Source organism: Pongo abelii, chromosome 15, assembly GCF_028885655.2.
Source record: "Pongo abelii isolate AG06213 chromosome 15, NHGRI_mPonAbe1-v2.0_pri, whole genome shotgun sequence".
Taxonomy (NCBI): domain Eukaryota; kingdom Metazoa; phylum Chordata; class Mammalia; order Primates; family Hominidae; genus Pongo; species Pongo abelii.
Genome location: NC_072000.2, coordinates 32634302 through 32650264, shown reverse-complemented (window position 1 = coordinate 32650264; position 15963 = coordinate 32634302). Strand labels below are relative to the sequence as shown.

The window sequence follows — 15963 nt, the reverse complement described above, 5'->3', positions numbered from 1 at the left end:
ATTGATATACTTTGTCCTTATTAACTACAAGTAGATAAGGAGCAGCACTATGGACTGAATATCTGTGTTCCCCCAAATTCATGTGTTGAAATCCTAGCCCCCAAGGTGATGTTGCTAGGAGGTAGGGCTGTTGAGAGGTAATTATTAGGTCATGAGAGTGGAGCTGTCACAAATGGGATTAGCACTCTTACAAAAGAGGCCTGAGAGAGTTCCCTCGGCCTTTGGCCTTGTCAGGTTACATTGAGAAGACAGCTGTCTATGAATCGGGAAGCAGGGCTTCACCAGGCACTGAATCTATTGGTACCTTGATCTTGAACTTCCCAGCCTCCAGAACTGAGAAATAACTCTCTGTTATTGACATACCACTATTCTATGGTGTTTTGTTATAGTAGCCCGAATAGACTAAGATAAGTAGATAATAGCAGATAGCAGATATGGTTTAGATGGTATCTTAAGACTTTGAGGTAGATTTCAGGTTCTTAAATTGGGGAACCCAATCCCTGATAAGTGGTTTCAATTCTATTAATGTGAAATATAGTAATAAAGCCTCATTAACAACAGGGATTTGGTGAAGTGGAAAAGAAGGCTTAAAGTTCTACTTTCAGATAAAATGGTATATCCTTCAACTTCCTATTACCATGAGTTCAATTGTTTTGATTTTTAGATCCCACAAATAAGTAAGAACATATGATGTTTGCCTTTCTGTTCCTGCCTTATTTCATTTAACATAATTATCTTCAGTTCCATCCAAGTTGTTGCAATTAACTGCATCTTATTCTTTTTTATGGTTGAATAGTGCTCCATTGTGTATGCATACCACATTTTCTTTATCCATTCATCTGTTTATGAACACTTAGATTGGTTCCAAATCTTGGCTAGAATTTCTGATTGTAGAGCAATTGAAATAAATTACAGAATTGAATGTTTATTGAATGTTTTTCTCTCTTCTGGGCATTTTTAGGCTCAAAAAAGATAATTATAACTAGCATGTGCATAATTTTATAATAATTACAAAATATGTTGGCATATATTATTATTATTACCACTACATTATATAACTTGAACATTAGTTTTGCTTTTGCTAACAATAAAAACAAACTACAGTACACACACACATATTTTTCTAATCCCATTTACTTTATTTTGTCATGCTACTTTTAAAATTCTGCTACTTTGTTCCATTTTATATACCTTTAGTACTCTCATATATATAATAATTATAATTATTTATATAATTAATTATATAATATTAGTAATTATGAAGTTTATTTTCTGGAAAATTTTAATTATTTTTGTTATCATCCATAGACTTATAAAGAAAATAATGGCAACTTTTAAATGATTGATGAAATATTCTTTTTATAGTTAAACATTATTTTTTACCCAAGGATACCAAATGTTATAACAATAATTTCAGAGGCTTAAAACATTAGGAAATGTTAATGGGCCACAAATTGTGTACAGACACATGTGCATTGGAGCTTTCAAGCAGGTTCGCAAATACACTCGTAAGTTTTACCCTTGCAAATGATTCTGACATATCTTTTGTTGGTCTAGTCACTCTCCATTATTACGCTAAGCAAAGATTACCTTTGTTCTGTATCTCAATTACAGAGCACGAAGAAGAGAAAATAGAAAACATCCATTGAATCCTCTGCCTCTGGTAATGTATGGCTCCCAGTATGCCTCCTTCAAGAACATGACTGACCCAATTACTAGTAGGAGCAAAAGGTCTAATTTTTAAATATATTTACTTGAATGAGTCAATAGCATCAGATAAATCATGCAGTGTAAATCAGTAAGATATACCTAAATTAACTAATATACCAGGACATACCTCCCATCTAACCAGCCTTGAAATGTAGACCAAACTGTCAAATCTAGAATTTAAAAAAAAAAAAAAAAAAAAAAAAAAGAAAGAAATTAGGGCCTTGCAAAGTTGCAGAGATATTTAGGATACGTAAACTAGATTAAGAAATCAAACAATTTATGATCCTTACTAAACCTGCAAATTGAAAAACATTAACATCTTCCTTGGCACAACATCGTTTTCAAATCTATATGACATCGCTTGGCTCCATTTTTAGTCAGCATAATTTTGGCTTCTATTCTTGCATGGATAACAGCCAAATTCATCTGTCTTCTATGTCCAATCCTAGCATCTTTGTTTAGTTCTTCGACTGAGATTCTGTTTTAAATAGCCTGAAACATTACTCTAAAGAAAGAGATTTTCCTGAGCAATTTGAGGTATCTTTGTCAAATCATATAGTTATCATCTGAAGCTTTGTTTTCAATTCAGAGGTTCGAAGAGTGTAGATTTCTTTCTATAACTTGCTTAGAGATTTCCATGCCTCCTTTCACCAGAAATTGCTTTGATTAATATAATTCTCTTTCTGCTATGATTTCTTTTGCTAGTCACTGCCCTCTTTGATGAATGAAAAATGCAGGTGCTAGATTTCTTAGGAGGGCTAGGTTTGAGGGCAAAGTGTGTATTCCTACTGCCACAAATTGCTTTTAAAGCTTGAATTTTTACATGTGTTTATAAGACCCTGGAAGATTATTTTTCAGATCTTGAGCCTGTTGGCCAGCAAATCCATTCCTCAACCTTCTGGTCCCTGAAGGCTAGTTTCCTTGGGCTCCTAGGCCAGCTGACTTCTGTCTTGGGTCAGTCAATGGGAGATGGAAGATGGAAGGTGGAAGATGGAGAGCAGGAGGAGGGAAGTGGTTAGAATAACCCTCCTTAAGCAGTTTGTCTCTTCTGTGATTCCAGCCTCCACAGTATATGCCCAGCATAGTTGTATCATCAAAGGTGACCCCGGGTGTAAGGATATTGTTAATCTGTAGGTCACGCTATTCTTACCTATCGTTCTCAGATATTGCATCACCTTTGCAATTAATTCCTTGCATTAGATTCTTTTTTCAGAAAATTCTTGAAGAGGATTATGTTTCTCTGGATAGATCCCAGTTGAACAAGCATCAATTCTTAGCTAAATATAAATAGAGAGATTTTAACTTTAACAAATTTATGACTGGCACTTGCAGAAGAGAAATTTATGAAGCCTATTGTATCATCTGAATGAATGCTAATCATATGTTTACAATAAAAGTCACTGCTTAGAAAAATCCTACAAAAGTATAAAATAATGGGATTGTAATTCAGAAGATTAATTGGACTTGATATTTAGAAATATATATTAATTATTGAGACATTTAAAATTTGTTAGAAAATAAATTGAGATGGTTGTAAGATATTCTTATATGGTATGTAAAAATTTAGTAAGCTCTTCTAATTTATAGAGTCAGTTTTTGTGTTCAAGCAAATCTCTCTGAATTTTTTCATCCCAGGAAGAAACCCCCAATTGAACTCATGTAAAACATAAACAGTGGCAATGAATTATAACCCAGTTAAAACTGGATCTGAAAGCTGAATAAAAGACATTCAAAAGCTAAAAATGCCTATGCCTAATTAAATCATTATTAATGAAATAACTGGATCCAATTCCAACAATATGGGTTTTTCTTTTGTAACTATTTGTTTTCCTAATTTGGCTCCTAATAATAAATGTTATTATATCACAAAAGATCACCACCTTTTTAGAATGTATCACAAGTAAATTTAGTACTCTTAAGACCTAGCAAGAATTATTTCAAAATAATGTAATACACAACGCTCTCTGTGAAGTAAAGATTTTGTTTTTACTTTTGTATCTGTAATTTACCCATGGAATCATAGATTAATATACATTTTTGTCACCCCTTATATATGATTCTTATATGTCATTTATATGTACATACAGTCACATTCAGAAAAACATTTCAGAAGGAATCCCTTACTTGGTATTTCATGTGGAAGAGATAAAGTTCAAACACACCGATATACTATGCAAAGTCAAAGCAAATAGAAAATATGGCCAGTTCCCAGGATGACTCCCTTCTGGTTACAATCAGTGTCCTGGATGGTTAAAGCAATGGAAAGAAGCAGAGGGATAGTGGCCAAGGTGTTCATGTGCACAAATAGACCTGATCAAAATATGTTGCTGTGATATTGTTTTTTTCTGGTTTTTTTTTTTTTTTTTTTTTTAGATAGAATCTCACTCTGCTGCCCATGCTGGAGCACAATGGAGGCTCAATCATGCAGCTTCAACCTTCCTGGCTCAAGAGAACCTCCCACCTCAGCCTCCTGAATAGCTAGGACTATAGGTGCACACAACCCTGCCCTGCAATTTTTTTTTTTTTTTTTGCAGAGATGGAGTCTTGCTATCTCACCCAGGCTGGTCTTGAACTCCTGGGTTCAAGCAGTCCTACCACCTCAGCCTCCCAAAGTGCTGGGATTACAGACATGAGCAACTGCACCCAGCTTGCTGTGATATTCTTGATTCCTATATCTAGTTGAAGCTTTGCAAACATATGAAAATAATTTGAAATGCCTTAGTTTCCAAATGATATTTTTATGAGAACTGGTTCCACTTAGATACGATCTGGCAAGAGATTTTGAAGTAGAGAAGTTACCTATATTGTCACCACACTCATAACAGGAATTGCATTAGCTGGCAAAGCTATTCTTAGAAGCCACCCTGGCCAACTCCTTCCCCTACAAAAGTTACAATGAATAAAATAAAAGGTAAAACTTCTTTTATATCTGGATCTATATAAACATATTTCTGTCAAACTGAAATATTAGTTAACAGTCATATGGCTGTTTTCCCCAATGGTATGTAAACCAAAACATTTAAAAAATATATTTCTTTGAAAACATTTATTTTTCTGCTAGTAAAAGGTGCCTGACTAGCAGTCTCTCTCTGTGAAGAACAAAGTGCAGATAACAGGGTATTTTTTCCCCATGATGCTACCCCTTCTTCTTCAAGCTTCTCCATCTCTTTCTTTCTCCTAGATATTATAGAGGTAACCCTACTCAGATTCAAATTATAGTGGTGCTTCTCTAACACTAATGTACATACAAACCACCTGGGGATTTTGTGAAAATGCAACTTGATTCAGTAGGTCTGAGGTATGCCCTGCGATTCTGCATTTCTAACAAGCTCTCAGGTGATAACCAGATGCTGGTCTATAGACCAAATTTTGAATAGCAAGGAATTAAAAATTTTATCTCTCTTCCGTGTAAAGTATATGCTTCTTGAAGACAAGAACTATGTCTTGCTTACATCTTGATACACAGCATTAGTAAATATACTTCGATGAAGCATTTATTACATAACTGTTCTAACCGTTCACTCCCCATGCTCTGAGAAAAATACATTGCTAACTTTCTATACATGAAGAGTGAGAACTATAAAGGCAAAATATCTTTATAAATAAAATAATATATTTTGACCATATTAAATTTATGTATGCATCTGTTTCCCCATATATATGTATATATATGTATATATACATATATGTATATACACACGTATGTATATATACATATGCATATAATTTTAGCTTTATAACAACTGTATTGAAATTCCCATGGTGAAATCATATCTCATGAATGCTTTATCTGTAAACACTGGCATTGTAAAAGTACACTGCAATGAAAAGTAAACAATAAGTATGAAATGCCTTTTCCTAGAGGGAAGGAAGATATAATGGGCAAAATGTTGAAGCATTGATAATTGTTAGATACATATCATTACAGTTTAAGAATATTGAATGAATTCCTATGAAATATAAAAGAAATTGTATTAATAGAATTTAACTATATAGCTCACCAATCTAAACTTTTTCCTAGTTTTGAACTTAGAATCATAAAATAGAATTAACACTAAACATTAGGGAAACCCAAATCCTGTATATTAGAACATTTGTGTGTGTGTGTTGGTGGGGGTTGAATGAAGTTAGGAGGCCCAAACTAATAGAGCCTTCTTATTTCCATTTAATAAATTCATGGATTCTTTTGACTTCATGTGTAGAAGATGACATCATATTGATGCTTTATATGCAAACTGACTCTAGGATTTCCTGCAAATTAAAGCATAACATGGGGAATGTGATGCACACCCACATTTTCTCAATATTTTTCTTTCCTGCTTCTCTTTCCCCAATTGACCGGTAGTAAATCCCAATGCTAATGGAATCTGAGGGGATCACTAAGAATTCTGAGAGGCACACACTCTTGTTGCCCTTTAGTACTTGACTTTTCTGATTCATTCTTCATTTCCCTCTCTCTTCCATCTTCCTCTTTCTCTCACTCTCTCAGTCTTATGAAACAGAAAAGGAGAATATTGAGACTATAGGCTATAGGGCTCTGGTCAAAAAGAGGTGGCAAAAAGGTAGTAAAGATTCAGAGGATGACAACTGCTTTTTTACTTAATCTGTTAGTATCCATATGCCTGTAAGTATGAAGTTGAATTGTTTCTATTGGAGAGTTGTTTTCTAAAATGCTAAGCTTTTTTGGTTGTTGATGGCTGAAGTACGACAGCTCATATGTATCGCTGAATACTCTGACAGCATGAAAAAATGTACTGGCTCCTGGATGTTTTATCTTAATGTACCTACAAGTGCCACATTATATTACAGTTTCTTCGTACTTAAAGGTTTTTCATTGTTGTCTAGGAGAGTTTTGTCTGGTTCCACCTCATGAATTCCTCATTGGGGTTTTCTCCCCCATCATTAAAGTAATTTATTTTCAGAATAAGTCCCAATCACTGTATGTGGCAGCATTTTCATCCATGTGTTTAAATGTGATAAATTGCTTTCTATCAGTTATATTTATAGAAAGAAATTCTTACTGCAAATAAAAACAAAATGTATCTGTGCTATTACCAATTCGAGTTTTAAAAATTAGAAACATAAACTGTCTGATTCATATTTGGAATAACATTTATAATCATAAACATAACAAAAAACAATATACATTTATGCATATCACAATGCCATCAACATATTAATTACTCAATATTTAGTGGTAACAAAAAATAAAATGTTCATATCCCCATTAATATCACTCAGTAAATTTTTCAATTTTCCTTTATCCAAATCCAAACTTTATATGGGATATATTAGATAATAAGATGTATTAGATAATAATATAAAATCCCATTTATAATTATCTTGTCATCATTGTTTAGAATTTGATAGCACAACATCTACTAGGATATAGTAATTTAGCTCTCAGATATAAAACCAAAGTGTTCTGCAGTAATATGTTGGCTTGTATCAAGATAAACTAAAAATCTCAAGCACTCCATTTCCAAGATTACTTCACAGAAATAAAAAGGCACTTAACAGCTAGGAAATCCTATCCTATAGGATCACAAACAAGAATTGGCTATTCAGATCCAAAGATATGAGTTACTGCTTTTGCTGTCCAATATGTCTGAATAGGTTTCATTTATAAAGACACTCCTTACAAAGCAGTATACATTTTACGTATTCAATAATGCTTATGAAAAAGGTAATTAACTTTTCTTTGACTATGCAGGAAAAAAGAACAAACCACTTATAAAGAAACTACAGCATAAACTTTATTTCCTTTACATATTGAGTTAAATTTACTGCAGAGCCAACATGATTTGTAATGCAAACCATTTTATCTTTGCAATATTTAGGCACAAACCATTGGTATTTAATGTCTTTTTCTGGAAACATAGACTTCTAAAAAATCTTTGTAATGAAATATTTCATCCATTACTGTAGGTTGCAGGAACTACAGTAGCCAGGTGGAGGACATTTTGATGGAAAAAAAAAACTCCAAACTGCTCTAGATACCTTATGGGTGGAGCTGTCCTTTCCGCTGTGTTTTTTTTGTTTTTTGTTTTTTGTTTTTTGTTTTTTGCTAAGGAATTGACGAAAATTAATTTACGAAGATGAGAGACTAATAGAAGGAAAAAGTATATTGACTAAAATTAGACAAATAATGGCAATAAAAAGTTTAAGATATTATGGCCGAATTTGAATCTAACGCTATTCAAAAGAATTTAGCATTTATAAGAAGTTAACAGGCTTTTACAATATTCCCAGTGGCTTTTTCCTCCATTGCTGTGGATATTTATATGGTTTTAAATCTAGCAATTGATTTAAGAATCTGGACCTAAATATAGCATTATAAAAAGCCTTAGTATTCTTCCTATACTTAAGTGCCATACATTAATATGCATTTCATAATGTTCACTGTAATATAGTGAGTACATATATTATTATAAGTTTAATATTATTATATGTTTAACCTGTTGGCAAAATCGAGTCTAAAAAAGAATCTAAATGGAAGAAATTTAACATGGGTTTACAAAGAGAACGAAAGAGTTGACATTTCATTCAACTAAATGGTTCTTGTTCTCAATTAGAGCATCCAGTGAATATTAACCTCAAAAGTATATTTTATTTGCTGACCACAGCATTCATGAGATATGTGTGGTTGAATATCTCAACTGGTCCTGAAACTTTCTTAATTCGTTTCCTCTCTTCTTCCATGAACTTACACAGCTGTTTAGTTTTTTTGTAAACAGGGAAGGCTAGGCACTCTTGCACAGATCTTTTTAGCATATGAAACACATTGACATGAATATAACATATGTGCCAAAGCAATATTATTCAGTTAACATTTCAACGAAATGCAACATAAAATTTTAAATTACATATTTCTGCATGTGTTTGATTCTTGTTTACTGTATCTGATCCAGGAAAAAAGGAAGACTCTTATTGTGAAAAAACATCTCTAATACCTTAGCATTTTAATATCATCTGAAAAGAATGGTTATAACCAGTCATACCAGTCATTTATTTTTACATTGCTTAAAGTTACCAGGTAGCAACATGGTAAATTCAGTTGATCAGGACTTTTGATTCAATAGTGATTGTCCAGGAGAAGTTCACTGACAGACTTAGGTATATCAAATACAGAAAGCAGGTAGGATCTCGCATGATCTCACTTATATACAGAATCTTAAAAATGTTGATCTCATAGAAGTAGAGAGTAGAACAGTAGTTACCAGATGCTGGGGAGGGGTGGGGCAGGGGCATTGGGGAGAGGTTGGTCAACAGGTACAAAGCTACAATTAGATAGAATAAGTTCTGGTGTTCTTGCACAGTAGGGTAATGATAGTAAATAGTAATGTATTGTGTATTTCAACATAGCCAAAAGAGTGGATCTTCAATGTTTTTACTACAAAGAAATGATAAATGTTTAAGGGGATGGATATGCTAATTACCCTGGTAATTATACAATGTATACATATATGGAAACATCACAATATATCCTATAAATATGTATAATTATTACCTGTCAATTAAAATGTTAAAAAATTAAGAAAGTGCATAGGATTATTTTGTTTCCTGGAGCAGCAAGGCAAAAAATAGAGGTTCTCCACCCTGGTTGAAATATATCACCTAAAGAAAGTCCATCACATCATATCACCTTTGTTTCTACAAATAGAATGCACTGCATCTTTTCCTTTCTCAGAGAAAATAGTCATAATCATGGATTACTTGCTGTTTACAATAAAAAGGCATGATATGTGCTATATTAAATGATATGTACCTTTTAATCATATTTTAAAAATACGCACTTATAAAATCTCTTTATGATTTAACACTTATCTTTCACTTTAGGAATAAAAGCATCCTGTACTTAAATAGTTTACATATGCCTTTTGTTTTTTATTTATTGTGTAGCTACGTAGGATTGTCAAAACCCTAACTGAATTGTAGTGTTACACCACTGCTTAGGTTTTAATAGTTGAAAATTAGGTGTTGGCTAGAATTTAATTTTCATAGCACTATGAATAACTTGACAATATCTTAGTAAATACTTCAACAATATGTCTTTTTATTACTCCGATGCTCTACATAAGCAAATATCTCAGAGTAGAACATAATGGAGTCTTGCAAATTGAACAGGTCCTGGAAACCAAAAAACAGGAAGCTATTTTTCTCAAAATGTTAGTATCAATTTTCGGATGTTGAATATAAACTGAATGAGGAAGAAAAACTAGAAAGGAGCATGGGTTATGTATTATGTAAGACGAATAGAAAATTTCAGATTAATATCCATGATATTTCTACTTGCTAAAGTAAATTACCAATATGTATGTCCTCTGTAGGATAACACTTTTACTTTTCCTACCTTACCTACAAGTAAAAGTTAAAAAGTTGTAATATATGTATTGCACTCTGACCTAAGAAAGGAAGTGAGGCAAGGAACTGATACCAAGTAAGCACTTGGCTCCTGGGGAAGGGGAGGTAAATGGTCTCCCTATACACCAAAGAACTGATGGGGAGGAGCTAGGACATGAGATATTTTGCAAAATGCTGTAAACCTTCCGCAGTAAAGTGCTGCTGTAACCTGATATTCCTCACTGTCTCTTTCTTTCCTTTCTTTCTTTCTTTCTTTCTTTCTTTCTTTCTTTCTTTCTTTCTTTCCTTCCTTCCTTCCTTCCTTCCTTCCTTCCTTCCTTCCTTCCTTCCTTCCTTCCTTCTTTCCTTCCTTCCTTCCTTCCTTCCTTCCTTCCTTCCTTCTTTCTTTCTTTCTTTCTTTCTTTCTTTCTTTTCTTTTTATTGATAAGGCACTGGCTGACTTCCTTGCTTACATGACTGTTCCAGGATCCCTAATCTTCAGAAGATATCAGTGCTTCTAACATAAATCATGCTGGTTATCATTTAGCTTCTATCCTTCCTTGGAGAGGACCTAACAAGAAATAGGGACTTTTAGGTAAATGAAATTTATGCTGACTCCCTCCACAGTGGGACTCACTTTGAAGTCTGATTAACAGAAGGAAGGCCTATTTGGTGCAGGTCTATGACCCCTGTGAATTTCTTAATTCTCTCTCAGGTTTTACTGGTTCTAAAGGATTCTATATGACTTTATTTGTACTAAGAGAAGCCTGAGAAATATCCCTTTCAGAAATTTCCAGCCTTGATGGGCCTGAGAAGTAAAAGTTTTAAAATGCATCTTTTTTTTTAACAAAAAAGTTTCATTCATCCTCCCTTGCAATCATTTGAACAACATTTATTTTTTCCAAAACGATCCATGCAGATTAATTGAATACTTTTCTTGAGGAAAGAATTGAAATGGCAATTCAACTTCAGCTTCAATCAGAAACTCCATGACTTTTAGCCTGATCTTTGTTGCTCCATAGAGTTGTTAGCTTACTAAGGAGCCTCTGGTGCCATTACACCATTTTTGCTTTGTAAAAGCAGGGACCCCAATGTTTGGGCAATTCTACAATCTGACTAGAGTTTCTCGTTTGCTTCCTGGAAGGAGCTTTGTTACACATCCAGTGAAGTGGTCTTAATGAAACTCCATTGCTGGTGACTAAAGGGCTTCCTGTGTCTAGTTAGAACATGGAGAGCAGGTTAATTGAGACCCTTCTCACGATGCCCAGGGGAAGCATTGTTAGCATCCAGAATAATTTGGTTTCTGGAGTTTCCCTTTGCACAGATTCCATACTGTGTTATCCATTGCCAGTGGGATAAAAGGAGAGGTTTTTGAAAAGAATTGATACCATGATTCTCATATGAACAATGCTCCATGTGATAGGCATGACCAATCTAAAGATAAGTATTTCAAAAGGAAAGAAAAAGTTAATTCTGTCCTGTGGAGTAAAGCTTAACAAGAGCAGGAAGATATTAAAACTTGGGTGAATTTGCATCGAAGACATGCATTAATAACAATAGCAACAACAACAAAATATTCTCATCAATGATTAGAAATGATTTGTGAAAAGTTAGCCCAAATTTGTGCATTTGCATTCTCTTGTTTATCAATAAAAATATTGTTTTTACATAAACTTTTCATCTTGTCTGCCTGTTCCTCATCTAAATAAGCAAACACACAGACACAGACACACACACACACACACACACACACACACACACAGTCATTTATCCTTAGAAATATTAGTTGACAGTTGACAGTCCACACAGAAAAAGAATAATTTAAAATGTGTGGAGATTATTTTCTTTCAAGCTAGTACTCTATTTCACAAGTTTCACTATTTTTCACTGAACAATTTTAGTATTTGACAAAGAGATGTCCACATATTTGTATTAATTTTTTGATCTACAGGTCTCCAATTTATTGCTAAACATGAACTCAATTCCATCTCATTTAAGCGAAATTCTTGGGCTTTGCATTGACATCTGTTTGCCCAAAGCCAAGAAGATAATCCTTTAAGTCACTCAGATTGTAGTAAAGTATCGTGAGCAGTCCTAGATAAACTTATAGATAATTTCCCAAGTATTACAGAGTTCTTCATCAGGTAGTACTTTAATCATCATTCAATTTTTAAACAACATTTGATTCAAATCTGGTAATTCAGTCCCATTGGATGTGAAGATTAACTGATTATTGTTCTTTTTACAGCAACCAGTTAAATTAATAAATTGCTTTATCAAGTTGTCCCTCAATTCTTTTGTAGTTATACACAAAATTCAGTTATACTCTTACCAATCACATAATTATAAATGTATTATCTTGTTTTCTTCCGATTTATGAACATAGATACAAGAAAAAAGTCTAGAAACTGATCGGGGTTTTAGAAACCTCTATATTCTTTAGTAGTGAAGACATATTTATATTTTGGTAGGGCACATTCTGCATTAGCACTCACATCTACCACTGGTCATATATCAGTATGATATATAATATTTGCATTACTGTGATAATCAACAAAGAGGATAGAGTCAAGAAAAGTAAATTTAATGTTTTATGTGTTTCCAAATATGTAAAAATGTGTCGAGTCAAATTTGACCTCAATCAGTGCGTCTGTCCAATTCAGTACGTAGCTAAGGACATGCTTTCAGTGTTTCACTTATCAGTGTTCCCTGCCCACTTCTAAAATGTTGACTTATTCAACTCAAATAATGAGTCAAAAATCGAAGAGCAATTAAGCTGAGTGCAATTAAATTTAGTATGCCAGTCTTATATTCAGGTCAGAACAGAAATGAAAATTAAAGTAAGTGCCAGATTTGACTGATCAATGAAAAGATAAAACCTAAGATTTTAAGTTTAACTGGTGTATTGCAATTTAAATCTCAAACTCTTATAGGTATAATGTTTTGAAATATTGAAATGATTCTTTTCTTTCTAGAAAAATAAAGCTTTCAAGCAACTATAAATTTTACATTTTTTTGTCATGTGTCTAACTTCTACTAGAATTTATGCCTCATCTGAATGGTCATCTCCTCTTCAGAACTATTCCTGATCATTCTCACAATATGTCTCTCTTCTCATGTATTAAGCTGACTCAATACCTGTTCCAGTCACACGTTTTCCATAATCACATGCTATTTATTAGGCATAAACTTTCTTATAAAAACTCTTTCATCTATTGTTGTCAGAGAACTAATGTTTTCACCTAATTGCATTTTTAAAATCCTTCTATTTCTTTATTTCTTCTACCCTTCTATTTCTTTCATTCTTTGTAATCCTCCCTTCTCTGTCCTTCTAATTTGGACCTTTGGGGTTATATAGATGGAAATATCTAAACTTTAAGTATTATGTATTGAATTTTTATTTAGATGATGATAAAGTATCTTGTACCAATTCATTCTTCCACCAACAACTACAAGAAAAACTGTATGGAATGTGTGTGTGTGTGTGTGTGTGTGTGTGTGTGTGTATGTGTGTGTTTTAGGACATTGGAGAGCAACCAAAGCAGTTAGGACTTGAGGAGTCAGTACCTTGAAGAGACAGAAAGCACTGAAAGATGAGCCTTGTTTTTAGCACTGCTTTTCCCCTTGAGGCGTTTGTCAACTACCAATAAGCAGCTGAGAGACTAAGAAGCTTGTCAGAGATATTGGACGTATCATGGGGCTGAGGAAACAAAATTGGAATTAAGGCCAATCAAGGAAAAAGGGACACTTACCTCTAATTTTTTGGTTGGGGTTCTAAAAGTATATGCTCAAGTACTAAGAGCACACCAGAAATAAATCATCTCTCACAAGACCGAAACCCAGCTACAAATTATCTGAATCTTAATTACAGTCTAATATTCTTCTAGCCTGGGAGGGGAAGCTTTTTTACAGGGTTGGGAGGCCAATAGTTGTATTGGATTAGGACAATCTGCTGCTAGCCTGACTGCCTTGCTAGAATTAGAATATTTTCTGGAGGAAGATTACATTAGTCAGATCCTGAGGCACAGATGATCTCTGCAGTGTTTTATACATAACCTGTAACATTTAATATAAAGTTTTCAGGTGTACCACCAGGAGAAAAAAATCAAAGTGCCCAAAATTAAGAGAACAAACATATAATAGAATTAGACACTCAGGCAAATGAGATACTGGAGTTGTTAGACAAGTTTTTAAGTAAATGTAAATTACATACTCAAGAAAATAGGAGACCCTGTTGAAATTTTCAGCAAAACCTAGTCTGGGTACAATAAACAAATGAATATTCTAAGGCTGGAAAAACAACAATAAGCAATTCTGAACTCAATTGATAACTTAATCACAGACCAAGTCCTTTTAACTGTTTTACCTTCTGCAGAATGAAGGATTAGCTGTAATTAACTTGAGTTAGGTAAAGATTTCTTAAACAGGACATAACTTCTGCAGGGTAGAGGGTTAGTGAACAGAAATTTAGGTTAGGAAAAATTATCCAAACTGAAGCACAGAGACAATGAAGGATGTAAAATACAGAAAACAACATAAAAACCATATGGGACATGGTAAAATGTCTAAAGTATATGCAAATGAAGTATCAGAAAAAGAGAAGAAAGAAAATATATAAAAGGAATATTCAGAGTCAATAGAACAGGATTTTCCAAAACTGAAGACAGACACTGAGACATAAAATAAATATACAGAAAACCACACTTCATTATATCGTAACTGCTTAAAATCAAAGTATACATCTTAAAAGCATCTGGAGATTTTGACTATTCATAATCCAGATATTATGAATATTTCATATTCAAAACAGTAACAGAATGATTAATAGCCTATTCTCAACAGTTATAATGGGAAGCATAGGACAGTGAAATGACCTTTTTTAAAGTGTATCAATCTAGAATTATATTAACCAGAAAATATTCCTCATAAATAAAGATTAAGTGAATAAATACTCATAAACTGAGCAGATGCATCTTAAAGGAAAACCTAAGGAAATTCTTCAGAAAGACAGAAGTAAAGGTTTACAAAAAGAAATATAAAAAACAAAAGGAGTAAAACTATTGATAAATCCAATGAATATGGAAGTCTAAATCAATAATAGTAATATCTTGTGGGATTTAAAAATATATTTATCTAACACAGGATATAAGGTCTCCAAACTGAAAATTACAAAACACTATTGAAAGAAAGAAGGCTTAATTAAATGATGGAATATGTGTCTTTACCAGTTAAAATACTCAATACTGTGCCAATTGTCACTCAAAGTGACCTAACTTTCAATAGATTCCTGATCAAAATTGCAGAATGTTTCTTGTATAGAAATGTAAAACCTGGTTCTAATATTTCTACGGAAATGCATAGAACCCAAAATACTCGAAACAATTTTGAAGAATAGTGATAAAACTAGAGGATTTCCACTACCAGATATTAAGACTTATTATAAAGTTATGACAATTAAGACAGTGTAGTATTAGCACAGGATTGACCCAAAGCGCTCCCAGCATTAGGAAGGAAGAGTACAGTCTTTCCAAATAAATGATGGTGAATCTATTGGTATCTGCAAAGAAAACTTGAATTCTTCCCTGTGTTACACCATATACAAAGATTAGTTCAAAGTGGGTGGAACATAAAGAAATGTGAAAATTAAAGCTATATATTCTAGAAGATATCAAAGGAAATTACCCTATGACTTTGGCAAGTATTTTATAGAAGACATAAAATAAATAAACCACTATCCATTCAATAAAAAAAAATTAGATTTCACAAAAGTCAATAACTTCTGTTCATCTAAACATACCATTAAGTGAGTGGAAGACAAATTATAAGCCAGGAAAAGCTCAATTTGCATTGCATAGTTTAACAAAAGACCCAAACAAAAGACCCAAATCCACAACATATTTAGGACTATAA

General features: G+C 33.1%; 1 long non-coding RNA gene across 1 annotated transcript; it reads left to right on the top strand.

Annotated features, from left to right (window-relative positions):
• Nucleotides 1-217: 217 nt before the first annotated feature.
• On the top strand, nucleotides 218-1918 carry LOC134760067 (uncharacterized). The gene is made up of 2 exons (XR_010136951.1): nucleotides 218-300; nucleotides 1615-1918. It is a non-coding gene; the product is annotated as an uncharacterized LOC134760067 (long non-coding RNA).
• Nucleotides 1919-15963: the final 14045 nt, after the last annotated feature.